The sequence below is a fragment of the Molossus molossus genome, unplaced genomic scaffold (genome assembly GCF_014108415.1).
Source record: "Molossus molossus isolate mMolMol1 unplaced genomic scaffold, mMolMol1.p scaffold_m16_p_14, whole genome shotgun sequence".
NCBI lineage: Eukaryota > Metazoa > Chordata > Mammalia > Chiroptera > Molossidae > Molossus > Molossus molossus.
The window spans coordinates 53,603,540-53,617,816 of NW_023425349.1; positions in this window are offsets into that span (position 1 = coordinate 53,603,540).

The window sequence follows — 14,277 nt, forward strand, 5'->3', positions numbered from 1 at the left end:
TTGTTCAGTCACAGGCATCTCAGTGTCTCTGAATCGGGGCATAACTGAGCAAAGCACTGGGAGCACAAGAGAGAGCTGGAACCAGGCTGTTGGTAAAATAGCAGTTGAAATTGGGTTTGACTTCATTGAAATCTTAATTCTCCAAAAAGGAGCAATCAGTTTACCTCATTTGGTCCAATAGCCTTAGTGGGATCATACTTCTAAAATGCTTACCTGATATTGAAACATGCAATTTGTTAACAGGCAACATGTAATAATTAACAAGAGAGCTTTTTTATTCTAAGTTGTTGAAGCCTTTGGGGCACAAATGCTTCTCCTCCAACTATTTCCAGCTCCCTCCTCCCTTCCCCTGCCCATGTTGACAGTTGACTTGGTTGAGTTATATTCAAAAACACTGTGACAGGTGGGTACACTTCAGCACATGAATTTCTACTGGTCTGTGTCCAAGGGGGATAATGGGTAACCAAACTCTGAATTTGGAAGAGGAATGATGTGTCCCTAAAATCCCCATTTTCATAGTTACCTCATGGGCTGGGGCCAGGGATGTGCTGTCCAGCTGCTGAGCCGGGTGGATGTCCTGCACAGCCTGGCTTGGAAAAGTCTCCAGAAGCACAGATGTGCCGACAGTCCTCCTGGGTTCCCAGCGCCCCTCTGCACAAATACTCTGCCAACTTGGCACCACTGGGGAGAGAGTCGAAGTGGCCAAACCCGGGACATGAGTGGCTCAGTGTGACATTTGCTGCAGGAAACTAGGGAATGTCAGCTTTCTTCTGCCGTTGGTATGGAGTTTTAGAGGAGCTTTCAGAATGTGGACAATAACCATCTCCATCTTCTCTCACTTGCATCCTCATTTTGCCTTACTTATCACTTAGATGCAATATTTATTGAGGAGTATCAGTTCTGAGTTAAAAAAAAAATATGTTAAACTTTGCTCTTTGTGTTGTGGATTTTTTAAATGTTCCTAGTATGTTAGAATGGGTTAAAGCTTGAAGAGGCCTTAGGGGTAATTGAGTTTTTCATAGATAGAGAAACTGAGGCTAGAGGTGCTGTGAGTTCTGGAATATCATCCGACAGCAGTATCATTCTAACAGTGGGGTATGACCTCGGGTCCCCTTTGGAAGGGTGCCGGGCTCTTTTTCAGTGTATCAGGAAACTTGATGTGTTTGTGGTTCTAGAAAGTCTTAGGTCATAATCTCAATGAAGCAGGGCTCTTTAAAAATATTTCATTAAATTTGTTTGTCGACATTATAAACAAATGGAAATCCATCTGGACCTCTGTTCTGAGTGTTCCGAAGTGTAACTTACTTTTAGTTTTCGTTGACGGTCTTTGCAACAACAAATATATCTGCAAAATAGCTAGCAGACTCAAAGAGAATGTTATTAGTGGAAATACAGTTTTTTCCTTCCACGACAGGTACACGGAAAATTGAAATGATGACTGTCAGCCTGTGAATATTCCAAATAGAAATGCAGAGTGATTTTTGTAGCTGGTAATGTCTTATTTGCTGGTAGAGTTTTAGTTCTAAAAATGAAATAAAGTCATCAATCGGAAACTGTTTTACAGTATTTGTCAAACTTATCTTTTTTCTTTTTTTCCCCTTAATTCAGGAAAATCAATTTCTGACAGCTAGAAGTCTCTAGGCCCCAGAAGACAGGTGTGACTGGAGTTAACTTCCTTTGAACTTTGCACAGGGCTACACATGAGTGATTCAACTAACATTTGGGTGTTTCCCCAGCTTCCATCTTTCTTGGGTAAAGGGTGGAAGGGGGTGAATCTGGATGGGGAGGTCTTTAGCAGTCAGAATCCATGTTCAATCAGAATGAGGACAACTTTGCCTTTGATACCTAACCACAAGCCAAACACAAAATGTTCTACTAGAAATCTGAAGATTTCTGGTTTAATGGCTGCATCTAATAGACTGACATACATACCACTTTCCTTGAAAGCTGTCGATCTGAAATTCTTTTTGAAAGTCAGGTGACTTGCTTTCTACCCCACAGGCAGGGACCATGGGCACGCAGTGGGTCATCCAGAGCTCTTGGCAGGAAAGCTCATGCTTTTTGTAATTCTACATTTCTTCTTTACATCTCCTTGTGATTCTGCATTGATCATTTGTGACATGAAGCTGAGAGAATCTCAAGACATGCTGCAAGGCTGTATATCCTATAATTCTCTGGGGAAAATTCATACTCTTGCTTGTTTCTTTTCTGCAGCCACTGGCCAAGATAAAGTGATTTCAGAAACACATCGACTGCGTTGACAAGTGCAGACTTGCTCTTAAATATCTGTGATCATCTGCACATCCGGGAACTGGATCTATGCAACTCATGTTACTGGTGCTGAAGCCAATCATTATAAAAAGGACCTCCTTTTCCATTAAAATCAGGGATGCTTCTCATTGAACTCAGGGAAAACAATATCTATTATAAAAGTAAATGCCACATCCAAAGCTCCAGTTGATATCAAATTCTTCCCCTATTCTCATGGTCTTTTAGAGAAGAATAGAGGGAATAAATTTCATAGGCCCTGGGATTGCCCTTTCCAAAGCAGGTATTAAAAAATATATATTTTAGGGAAAATAAAACAGAGAAAGAGGACATTGAAGATGTGACCATGAAAAGAGCAAGGGTAATAAGCAAGCAACAAGATGTAGGTAATAAGCTGGGTGACTGGGCAAAGGTGTTAGCTACCCTTTCTGAATCTCAGCTGTCTCATCTGTGGGACTAAACATTTCCATCATGGCATTGCTCTAGGCATTCACTGAGATATTGCATGTGAAGTGCCTGGCTTACTGTAGGAACTTAATAAGTGCTAATTTCTCTCCTTGTTAGCGACTTGGATAGTGCTTTTGAATGCCATGTTGGTTTTGCCCTGAAAGTGTTTTTTAGATCAAGCAGCTTTTGTTGGCTGAGTTGGAAGGGCCAAAGGAATAAAGTTGGGCTGGGTCAGAGATCTGTCCCCAAGAAACTTGAGACACCAGCACCTTGCCAGCCTCTCCACACAGTGTGGAATTACGGGTGTGGCCCCAGGTTCCAATGTGCACATCTACCAACACCAGTACAGTGGTTTCTAACACCTGCCTGGTGTATTATTCCTCGTGTCCAATATCTTCTTGCAACAGCTGGAGATAAATTACTTTTGGAGAGTCTATGGGCAGTCAACAAACTGGTGTTCTCTTAGCACCGGGCAGAGATTAGGTTAGGTGTGGGAGTCAAATATAGAAACAACTCCAGGGAGGACATTAACAACAGGGGCTTATCCTCACAGAGCGTATAGCTTGTGTGATGATTCTGAGGAGCTGGGTTTCAGTGGGGACTCAGGCACCAGATGTGCACAGCTGTGCTGGGAAACTAACCCTGCCAGATCGAGAAAAACCACATGCCAGTTGTTTTACTTCTGAGTGAGAGGGAAGGGGAAATAAGTCTCTTTCAGTAGAGAAAAGTAAGATTGCTAATGTTTATTATGTATCAACTTATTCTTTCTCTTTATTTTAATGTCTAAATATGACAATTTGTCTCTAATGTGCTTTTCTCCATCTAAATATAAGAGATTAAATTTTCAAAAGATTTTTCAAGTCAAGTGGCCTGTTTAAAATAGGTTTCATTGATTCAATAATGTATAATTTTTATGAGGCGATATTTTCTTGATAATTTTTCATGTCATATCTGAGAAGGAAGGCTGTTCGTGTGCACAGAAGTGTTTCTTTTATAGTCATGTATCCTTTTCCTTTGAAAAAATTTGTTTTACTTAAACAAACCACCAACAACAAATGCCATTGCTAACAGTCATGTAAACAATGGGGCTAGCTTTTCTCTGGGGTGGTTAGTCCAGTGATGTTCACTGTGTGCCGCAGGAATTTTTAAAATGCAATACCTGACTGTTTAGTCAGGAGCACTGACCTCTTTCCCCTTAGGTTGCCAAATGAAAAAATGACAACAGCCAACATAACAATAGCCATCCGCTGTGAATGAATCAAAATCATACCACTTTTTTGTCAGATCAGCATAAAATATATTTTTTGTGTGTGCCATAGAATTCTAGTAATTAGTTTATATGTGCCATGAGATGAAAAAGGTTGAAAATCTGTGGGTTAGTCCATTGAAAATTGTCTGCTTGTGATTTACTCCTTGACGTAGGTAATATTATGGTTTCTAACAGAAAAGTATTTAAAACGTTGTGTTATTAAGGAATATTTACTTTTCTGGGAATGTTCTGAAAATCAGAGCAATTTTATAACTGAGTTACAAACAGAACTCATCCAACCAATATTTATATAGACAAAAAATGCGAGCACAGAGCTTTGGTTTTAGAGTTCACGTCTATCAAATCCTAAGTTACCTAGAAAAATTGGCTGGGGGAGAATATTGTCTAATTTCAACCCCTTGAGAACAGAGCTTTCTATTGTGTATGTGCATATACAGCATGGCCTTAAAAATGCAAAACACACAAGAAGACAGTATAGAATGCGTTCTAAAAATGTTAATTTTTGTAATTCATTATACTGGCTATTCAAGTTGAAGATATACTAACACTAGGATAATGCTACAGAAAGATCAGACCAGCAAGGGAATAAAATTAGCAGCCAAATCATCTTTCCCTTCTCTCTTTTTTTGATGGGAAAGACTAGAAAAAGTACGTGGTTTAAACCATGTGAGAAAAATACCTTTTTAGTGCCCAACTGCCCTTTCCATTCTAGCTATGTAAACACACGGTGTGACCCACAGGGGGCCGAGTTCCTTTGCTGTGTAAATACCGCGCAGGTAGGCCTCCAGGAAGTGGAGTGATGAAGTCAGACAAACTGCTGTGGACACAGATAACATCTCCCGGGCCCAGAGGCAGGGTTGGCATTTGGGCTTTCGCAACTGTGAAGGACCACTGCCACCTGTGGACAGCAGTTAGCATCATCTCTGACAAGCTGCGTTCCAAGTGGACAAGTGCAGAAACCGGGCCACTTGCTGAGTCTGATGGGCTACAATTTTCCAAACAGCAAGTGTTTTCACGGGTACATTTGGGCCTACGTGGGGCGTTTTTCCACAAATCAGAAGCATCGTTCCAGCCATATGAAGGATGTGCTTATTGTGTGTTAACATAAAGCCCGGAGCAGGCGTGTTAAACTCAAAGGCCTTCAAGGGGCAGGTAGATAGTGTAGATGTAAATGAATAAGAGTGATCGGGACAGTGAGTTGGAGACCACACGCCCCACCTAGAGGCATTCCATTTTATTTAAAAAAAATGTTTTTAGGAAGATTGTACTTCATCAAGCAACACACATTGCAGCTCAGGTTCAGCCTGCAACCATCTAGCCGGAGGGCAATGAGCACGTGTGCAAGGTCCCAGGTGACACTTGGACAGCCAGGAACAAAAACCTAAGCATATTTCATGCACTCATTCATTATTGCATCAATTCATTATGGAATATTGAACACTTCCTTTATTGTGGGTATCATTCCATATTGATAAACAAGTTGGGAAAATAGATATTTAACAAATAATTACCCAAATAGAATTATAGTTCTGATAAATGTAATGGATAGAAACCCCAGGCAACTATACAAGTGTATACCATGTTTCATAAAACTTGCTTATAAGTCACATCACTATTTTATATACTATTAAGATAAAAAATTGCCAATCAAATTATAGCCCTATGCTTTCTTATGTATAAGAAATCAAAGCCCTGTGCTTTCTTATTTATACATTGTCTCTTACTTATTGAAAGAACTAATTTTAGACTTATTTGAACAAATTTTTGAACAAATTTTTTTTTTTTTATCCTCACCTGAGGACATTTTTGCGTTTATCTTCAGATAGAGTGGGAAGGAGAGAGGGAGGAAGAGAGAGAGAGAGAGAGAGAGAGAGAGAGAGAGAGAGAGAGAGAGAGATTGACACGAGAGAGACACATCCATTGGTCACCACCCACACAACCCCAATTGGGGCCAGGGATGAACTGCAACTGAGGTAACCGAACCCAGGACTCTCAGGTCCGCCGGCCAATGCTCTAACCACTGAGCCAAAGTGGCCAGGGCTATTTGAACAGATTTTTAAAATCATAGTCCCTCTTGTGCATACATGAAAAGGAAAATATAAATCAAGTTAGGCATTTCCCAAACTTTGTCACATTGAGAGTCTAACTCTTTTGGATCACTTTTTCACTCAGCGTCACCAATGTTCATACTTTCTATACAGTGTCATTCTCTGGCCATTAAGGGAGTTGGGGAGCAGCATTTCTTAAAAGGGTATTTTATTATTGTCTGGAATTTTCTTCCCAGACGCCCATACCAATTTTTAGAGTTTTGAAGCTTGTGTTTCTTGTTCTTACAAAAAAGTGTCAACAGAAGCTTTTCAGACATCAACTCGAATTTCTATTCTTTCCTCAAATGGTATGTAGAACAAATAGGGAAGGGCTTCAGTTGTACAGTCATGTTGCCATGACCAACACCCACATTTTTGCATGTGACAGCAATGATTCTGAATCTGGACGCCCAGCTATCTGACCCAAGAGGTTGGAAGACCTCATTGCTCGAAAGTCACATCTAGATTTCAGAGATATGAAAATAGAAGAACAATGAAGAATCCATGAAATACAGTCACTTGATCTGACCTGGTCTTCAGAGTCAGTGGCGTTCTCTCTTGGAGGGCATGATTTTAGGCTTAGACTTGAAAACTAAGAAGTGATTTAGAAGTTGAGGTGGAAAAGTGTCGACCTAGTCAAGGCAGGGCCAGATTACAGGGCAGGTTAGCTGGACAACTCATCAGGGTCCCAAACTACAGGGGTGCTTCATCGTGCCCACTACTGGTCTGTTTCTCTTGTGTGTTCTTAATGTGTGTTTACACAGTTTCCTGGTGCAGGTATGTCTGAAACTGGTAGTCACAGTCATGTGAAGTCCCCAAACCACATCAGGTGTGGTGTAGAACAAGTGATGGGCTTTGTTATGTAAATGTAAAAAAAAATACTGTTACTTCCCCGTAAGAAATTTTCCTGTTTAACAAAAGGAAGCCAAAGAGAGATGAAAAACTAGAGACCAAATTGTCCATTTCGCCCCAAAATTTCAATTTTGCTTACCTCCAGGTGAAGTACATTGTATATTAATTAAATCTGTCTCAATAAACAAATACATATCAAACAAACATATATATATATTTTTAAATTAATCCTCACCCAAGGATATTTTATCCATTGAGTGGAAGGGAGGTGTGGGGAGAGATTGATTGATATGAGAGAGACACATGGATTGGTTGCCTCCCACACGTGCCCTAACCAGGGCCGGAGATTGAACCTGCAACCCAGATACATGCCCTTGACTAGGAATTGAACCTACAACCCTTTGGTGTGTACGTGTATTCTCTAGCCACTGAGCCACACTGGCCAGGGCTTGAACAATATTTAAAGACTGACTGAAGGGGCTCCAGATTTGGTCTTCCTGGGCCTGGACAGATTTCCAGCTTGCACAGGCCAGCAAAGAGGGTGGCAAGTTCAACGAACCAGGTGAAGGAAAGTGCCGCTGACACATGAAGTAGGTCATCCCGCACAGGGGCGTTCAGGGAGGAAGGCTGGAGGCTCTCCCAGAGTCATACCATATAAATTCTCTGCTGTGGCTTTCAGTCTCCATCCCGAGGGGATTCAGGAGTTAACACAAGGTTTTCAGCAGTGAAACGACATGATCGTATTTGCATTTTTTACTCTGTCTGCTGTGAAGTGAATGGACTGTTGAGAGCCAGTGATTTTCTCTCTGGGCAAAGCACACTTCTTCATTCATGCAACAACATGGCTTTCACGTTGCTGAAGCTTCTTTCAGGTGCCGTTTTTCGAAAGGGTATGTGAATTATTAATCATTCACTGCCACCTTTGGAAATTTCACCGAGCTGAAATTAACAACTATGATAACAGTAAGGACTCTTCAAACAATACGTTCAATGGAGCCTTCGCTGGTTCTATTTCTTACTTTTGGTTTGAATAAATGAATTAAATAATAAATGAGAAAAGTCAGGATTTGGGACCAGAAGAAAATTTTCTGTGAAATAGGGTGAAAAGAGATTCAGCTCAATATACCATATAAATAAGCCCTCTGAATAACACACTGTAAGTTGACTCTCAATACCTAAGAAATACCTGACGACACTGAAGTATTAAACCACTGATGGCAGTTTTGGTTCAGTTGGTGGTAACTAATTACTGTTGTTGAAGAATGGTCAAATTTATTTCAGGAACACTCAGTGATCAGAACTGATGACAAAGTGGGTTTGGGCTCACCAGGAATTCCTCTTATGTACCTCTGTTCATGGCCTTTGAGCTAGGTGCTATGCCTACTATATCTCTGAACTCTTTAAAAAAAAACTTTTGGTGTAAGCATATGGTTCTCATTTTGCACCCTTTACCTGAGCATTCCAATTAAATGAGAATAATTTTAATAACGATGATGAAAGCCAATACTAACACAGTGCTTATTAAGAACCAAGAACGTGTTTCACCATCATAATAGCCACAGTACAAAGCATTGTTATGACCACATTTTTATAGATCAGGAAACTAAAGCACAGAGAGGTTAATAACTTGCCCAAGGCCACACAGCCTGTAGGGAGTTGTGGGGCTGGAATTTGGGCTCAGGGGATCTAGCTTCAGAGTCTGTGTGCTTAACTACTCTACATATCACCTCTTTAAAACGAATGCTTTTTGAAAACTCAGTTCATGATTTATACATCTATGTATACACAATATTTTTCTCTTAAACATTTTCATAAACCCCTTTAACTAGATCACCCCATCATAAAAATATGGGAGATTTTTGAAACTGAATCCAACTGTACAGCACAAAATGAGTCAAGTCTAAAAGCAAGCAGATGTTTGCAAAGCATGTAAAATTCAAAATTGCTCCACACTCGATGTTATTTGGAATACAGGCATAATTCTTTTCAAATATGATTTTATCTAAATGGTGTCCCTTAAAACTTCACTTTAACACCCAAATGATCCCCAGCTGTTCGGGTCTGTTTCCCAATACTTCCCATATTCCGCCATAAATATTCATGAGGCAGTGTTCCTGCTGCCCCATGGAGGGGGGTGGGTTCATTTTTATGAACTCCTCTCAACCGGGATTAGCATCTTTCACCTATTATCCAACTCCTGAATTATGGTTTTGTTCTGCCATGGTCTCTATTTTCTTTATTTTGACTGACATCTGAGAAGTCTGAAGAGAATGTGAAGTGTGAAAGAAACTTCTAATTCCAGGAAGTTGGCCCAAGAAGTATACGAAATCAATTTTTAAAATACAATATCTTATTCAAACTTTACACCCAGACCAGCGCGAAACCACTGTGTTCTGACTTTGCCAGATTTCCGAGCAGCCACAGTGCCTCAGTGAGAGGTTTGTAAACTTAGCGCGAGGGCCGGGGTGGGGAGGATGGAGGAGCTACGTGGAGGAAATGCTATTTCCATAGACAGGATATGCTTGGGCGACAAAAAAGATGACTTTTCTCATATGATTTATGTTTTTGTTTAGACCCTAGAAAATACCAGGCATACATATGCCCTTTTTGGGACTGAGAGTAGGCAATGTGTGAATTTTCCCACCTTTGTAGCTCTTTTCTCTTCCTCTCATTTATATTGTGGGATTTTGAAAATCAGATCTATTTCTATATGTCATATCTATAACATACTCTTAGGTACCCAGAGATGCTCTTGACCTCATCCAGACCCAATCGGGATACTATGGCAACTTGCCTTGTTGGTGAAAGAATACTTGGTTTTTGACATTAGATTTGAGTTCTTTTTTTTTTTATCCTCACCCGAGGATATTTTTACATTTATCTTCAGATAGAGTGGGAGGGAGAGACGGGGGAGGGGGGAGAGAGAGAGAGAGAGAGAGAGAGAGAGAGAGAGAGAGAAAGGAACATTAATGTAAGGGAGACATATCGAGTGGTTGCCACCTGCACCTGCATGACTGCAACCGGGGCGGGGGACGAACTGCAATCGAGGTACGTGCCCTCGGTCAGAATCGAACCCACGACTCTTTGGTCCACAGGCCGACGCTCAAACTGCTGAGCCAAACCGACCAGGACTAGATTTGACTTCTTATACCTGCTTGGTACTAACCAGTCAGACACACTTGGAAACAATATTTACCTTCTTAAAATCTCTATTTTTGCATTTGTAAAATAGGAGAAATAGCAGTCACAAGGGCCTCTTGTGAAGCATCACTAGGGTACGTAGACTGAGTGCTCAGCACGGGCCTTCTGTGTCAGCCACTGCAGTGTCGAAGGGAGGAGAGCGCAGTGGAAGACCCACGCGGTCCTTAGCACGCTGGGGCACGGCGGTCACTCCCCACTCCTCACGGGTTTGCCACAGCCACAATAGCAACAGTTCAGCCTCTGGACATCCTGGACATGCCATCCAATTCTACAGAGATTTCTGCCATAATGTGAGTGGATTGTGGGGAGAGGCTGACTGCACTGACTGCACTGTCTGGGCTGGTAACTGCAGAGAAGAGTGGGTAGTACCTTCACCTGATCTTTCTGTAAATGTTCTTCTGCTCACTTTGAAATCATGGGAACCTACCAATTACCACCAAGCCTGTCAAGACTACTGCACGAGAGGAGATGCTGGAAGAATGTATTATGGAGTTCCTGGAAATGGACCTCATAATCAGATACCTACTAACACCTTCACTGCCCACGTCAGGAGCACTGGCTAGAACAGAGTCAATGACCCTAAAATCAGGGGCGGTACGTTGGAGTCATTAAGGCATGAGATCTGCAGACAGACTGCTGGGGTTTGAATCCTATCTATGTTGTGCCTAGCACTGTGACATTTAACCTGTCTACGCCTGGGTTTCTAATAGCAATAGGATCTGTCTCATAGGGTGGTGGTAGGGGTTCAATGAGATGGTCTAGGTAAAACATTTAGCACACTGCACACAGGTTTGGCAAAATACACTCATTTATATAAGTTTAAAAATAATTGTTGAAAGAACGAGCTGAAAGCAAACATTATGTTCCATCCCACATACTTAAGCCTGGATACTTAATTTTTATTATTTAAAAAATTTTTAAAAATTTATCTTTATTGTTGAAAGTATTACAGATGTCCCTCCTTCTTTTCCCCCTTTGACACCTTCCTCCCTTCTCCTGTCCCTCTCCTGCCTTCCCCACACTATTGTCTGTGTCCATTGGTTATGCATATATGCATATAAATTATTTGGTTTATCTCTTCCTGCCTGCTCTCCCCACTTCCCTCTGAGGTTCATCAGTCTAACAACCAATCTATACTTTTTAAAACCTTCACCTTTTTTTCCCAGCCCCCCAGCCCTCTGCCCATCTGGCAACCAATAGAAAGATCTCTATCTATGTGTATGTTTCGGTGCAGCTTATTCATTTTGTTTATAGATTCAATTGTTGATGAATACTTATTTATTGCCATTTTATTGTTCATATTTTTGATCTTCTCAAGGAGACCCTTCAACATTTCATATAATACTGGTTTGGTGGTGATGAACTCCTTTAGCTTTTTCTTGTCTGGGAAATTCTTTATATGTCCATCGATTCTAAATGATAGCTTTGCTGGATAGAGTAATCTTGGTTGTAGGTCTTTACTTTTCATCACTTTGAATATTTCTTGCCACTCCCTTCTGGCCTGCAAAGTTTCTTTTGCAAAATCAGCTGACAGTCTTATGGGAGCTCCCTTGTAGGTAACTAACTGCTTTTAAGATTTTTCTCTTTGTCTTTAACCTTTTGAATTTTAAGTATGATGTACCTTGGTGTGGGCCTTTTTGGGTTCATCTTGTTTGGGACTCTGTGCTTCCTGGACTTGTATGTCTGTTTCCTTCACCAAGTTAGGGACATTTTCAGTCATTTTTTCAAATGGGTCTTTCATTTCTTGCTCTCTCTCTCTCCTCCTTCTGATGTGAATGTTGGTACACTTGAAATGTCCCAGAGTTCCTTAAATTATCCTCATTTTTTGGGATTCTTTTTTCTTTTTCCTGTTCTGATTGGGTGTTTTTGCTTTCTTATATTCCAAATCGATGGTTTGCTTCTCAGCTTTACCTACTCTACTACTGACTCCCTGTAAATTATTCTTTATTTCAGTTAGTGCATCCTTCATTTCTGACTGGTCCTTTTTTATGCTCTTGAGGTCTTCACTAAGTTCCTTGAGCATCCTTATAACCAGTGTTTTGAACTTTGCATCTGTTAGATTGCTTATCTCCATTTTGTTTAGTTCTTTCCTGGCATTTTGTTCTGTTTTTTTCATTTGGGACATGTTTCTTTATCTTCTCATTTTGGCCTCCTCCCTGTATTTGTTTCGATTAGGTAGAGCTGCTATATATCCTAGGTTTGGTAAGGTGGCCTACTGTAGCAGGTGTCCTGTAGAGTCCAGTGGCACAGCCTCCCTGATCACTCCAGGTGTACCCCCTGTGTGAACTGTACACCCTTCTATAGGAATTGAGTCTTGATTGCTGTTGGCACATGAATGGGAGGGATTTACTCAGGCTGATCAGCTGCAAAGACTGGCTATGACCACTGACCATTGGCCTCTGACCACCTTGAAGGACCAGCTGTGCAGGCGCCCACCACACAGAGCAAGACTTACTTCAGTAGGACTCTGGTACTGGTTGAGTCCACCCCTTGAGTGTGTTGTTTCTGAAGGTAATTGGGCGGTGGTGCTTCAATGTGCTCTGAAGCTGCCACTCAGTGTGTTGGCTCTGGGGCCTCCTGGGTGCAGGCTAAGGTCAGCCACTGCCTGTGCTCTGCCTGGGGCCACCAGGCTTAAGCTACAAAGCAGTCTTAAGATGGCTGCTGCTTGCACTGAGCTTGAATGTGCCCAGACAAGGCCAAGCTATAATCCAAAGTCAGCTGCTGCTAGTGCCCAGCCTTGGCCATTTAGCAAGTGATATGGGGCTCGCTGAGGCCAGATGCTGCTTGTTTAAGAGATTTTAAGAAAATCCAAAGCATGAGCTCAGGCCATTCTTGTGGTAAAGTCACTGGGAACAGCTTGGGTGGGCCTGAAAGTTGCGGAGGGCAGGGCCTCAGGGAATCACTAGGGTGGCGAACAGTGTGAGCCAGGCTGCTGGAGGCCCAGATAGGGCGCCCGTCTGCCTATCTCGTGGGGAAGCGCTCACCAAAGGAACGACGGCCTCTGACAGCAAGTCTGTCTGGGAGAAAGCTGCCTCTCCACGTCTCCCCTAGATGCTAAACAATACAGTTCTTCCCCGTATGTCTCTGGTGCCTTTTAAGCTGCCTCCCCAGTGCTGGATCCTGGAGGAAGTGGGTCCGAGTAAGTCTGTATGTGGGGACTTTAAGAGGAACTGCCTGGGACTCCAGAAGCCTCAGCCTCCCTCAGCCTCCATTCCCACTAGCTTTTATAGCCCGAGGTTATGGGAACTTCTCTTCCTGGCACTGGAACCCTGAGGTGGGGGGCCTGGTGTGGGATGGGGACCCCTCACTCCTCAGGGAGGACCTTCACAGCGGAGATATCCCTCCTGATTTTTCTCTACCACACGTGGGTGTGGATCAGCCCATTCCACATCTCCGCCCTCCTACCAGTCTTGATGTGGCCTCTTCTTTAATTTCGTAGTTGTAGGACTTCCATTCAGCTCCACTTCAGGGGGTTCTGAAGAATGGCTGTCCCATGGTTTAGTTGTCTAAGCGTGGATACTTAACTGACCCTGCCGGCAGGGCCTTGGATGGAAATGCAACAAAGGTATTAAGTGTCTTCCCAATGCAGAATGTGATTTAAACAAAATCGAAGGTGACTTTATATTTGTGCCATATTTTAAGGGGTCCTACTTCGTGTGTTGCTCTGTGTGGGGAAGGGAATGATGTGTGCACACGGAAAGATCGTCGTTGGACATGGAGTAGCAGTTACCATACGCAGAGCTGGTGTCCCTGGGGATTCTGTTTCTTAAATGTAACTGTCACCCACCAGGCAGAGGTGTCTGCTATTTCAGTCTCGGGCATCTCCGGGCTCACCCTACCCATGAAGCTGTGCTTTGGGGTGCAATTGGAGCGTTCCTCCAGCTTTTCTGGCTTCCTCGTGGGCTGTCCCCTTTGCCGTCGAGGGATCCAGCCTAGTGGGGTAGTGAGGGTGGTTTGGTGTATTCCAGTGCCATCCTACTGGTGGTTATTTTGCCTCAATTAAAATGAATTTGGTTGAGTAGTCACAATAATAAAACTGTTCAGGAAATTAGGCGTAATGTCGTAGTGCTTCTGATGTAACCAACCCAGCGAAGTGGGGTCAGAGGCTGATAAGGAGAAACACTGTCATCACCCTCCTGCACACGCACCCTT